This window comes from Callorhinus ursinus, unplaced genomic scaffold (genome assembly GCF_003265705.2).
Source record: "Callorhinus ursinus isolate GAN/ISIS: 27379988/994484 unplaced genomic scaffold, GSC_fseal_2.0 scaffold9657, whole genome shotgun sequence".
Lineage (NCBI taxonomy): Eukaryota > Metazoa > Chordata > Mammalia > Carnivora > Otariidae > Callorhinus > Callorhinus ursinus.
The window spans coordinates 92-1621 of record NW_027406707.1 but is presented as its reverse complement, the minus strand read 5'-3'; the positions used below and the strand labels follow the sequence as shown (position 1 = coordinate 1621).

Sequence of the window (1530 nt, the reverse complement as noted above, 5' to 3'; positions counted from 1 at the left end):
GAAAGTAATGCAGCACCAAAGACTCGCAACTGCCCGTCTTGTTTATAAGGACCAAACCCCACAGTGAAAAAGTAGCACGTTGCCAGTTTTTAAACAGCCTCCTCTGAAGCTCCAAGGGAAGCCAGGCCAATTTCTTGGGAGAATTGCGCAAAACCAGGTTCAGCCAAAAGGGGGACATGACCTAAGTGTTCATGGCAAGTATCTGGCTCTGGGGTATAGAATGGGTCTGAACTGTGTCTCACTTACTGTGTGCAGTGAAAAACCCGGAAGGCTAAACCTGATAAGAAATCTCTTGGTGATAAGTAACCAGCCATGGGACGGATGGAAAAACATGTGCACTCTTTTAAAAAGTTTGAGACATCTTCCAAATGTGGGATATTATCTTCCGGTATCCACAATATTTAGAAAGCAAAGGTAACTTTTTGAGATATTCTCTGCAGGCATGGGTTGGGTAAAGTTTGTTGAGCTCTTGGAACACAGTTCCCCAGGTCTTAATCTCCTCTTCAGTGAATTCAACCTTGGGAATGGGGTCTCCATCTTTATAGTTCATAGCCAAGTCTGCAAAATACTTCCGTCTTTTATGGTAGACATTGTCTTTGAAGCCAGGATGATCTGCATCCAGTTCAGAACCGTACATCAGAACTCTGTTGGCACAAGGGTCCAGGTCAGGAATCTTCTTTGGAAACCAAGGAACAGTTTCCATACCATCTTCCTTCACAGTAAAATTGTCTGGTGGATTCACAGAGAGAACGTTAGTATGGGACTTCAACAGATGAAAAAGGTCATTCACTTGTTCTCTGTTGATATCACAGTCAAAAAAATCTCAAATTCTGAGTTTCTTCTGTTTGATTTTTGGGCCTTAATATGTAACAGGTACACATGCATCTCCTGGAAGATTTTCAGTGTTTTTATAAGTCCACCAACTTCATTCTTCAAGGAAAAAAATGACAGTTGCTCTTCCACTTTCTAAGGAATGGTCTTTATTTTCCTTATTGTCTTCAATCATGGTCAGTTGGTGTAGTTCTCTGTGCATCTGCGGGTGGTAAGCTGGGACTGGAGAGTGCAACTCTTGATCTTGGGGTTGTGAATTCGGGCCCCATGGTGGGTGTGGAGATTACTTAAAAGTAAAATCTTTAAAAAAATACAAACATTTCTACATCCCAAAGAGTAAATAATAATCTACTGAAAGTAAGTTCTTTAGGATGTGGGAGTGTAACGGGATGGTGTGCGGGCCAAGGGCAGGCTGCCCCAAATCTGCCAATTTCACATACAGATCATTTTAAATAAAAGTTACTTAAGAGACAGCCTATGCAATGAGGACACTTAGACCCTCCTCTGTACCCCAGGAACGGAAATCCGTCTCCCATGTGAAGATGTCCCTGTATCAGGAGGTAAAGGGATTTCAACATCACCAGAGATGGGAGATTTGGAGCCCATAATGCTTTAAAAACAACCGTTGTTACTTTTTACTAATTTACGACCCCAGCCCAAATTTTGTTTAGAATTCCTTACTAATCGAATCTCCCAAGG

The 1530-nt window shown here is 42.0% G+C and overlaps 1 pseudogene; it reads right to left on the bottom strand.

Moving 5' to 3' along the window:
* Nucleotides 1–7: 7 nt before the first annotated feature.
* LOC141372352 (tryptophan 5-hydroxylase 1-like) lies at nt 8–1006 on the bottom strand (annotated as a pseudogene).
* Nucleotides 1007–1530: the final 524 nt, after the last annotated feature.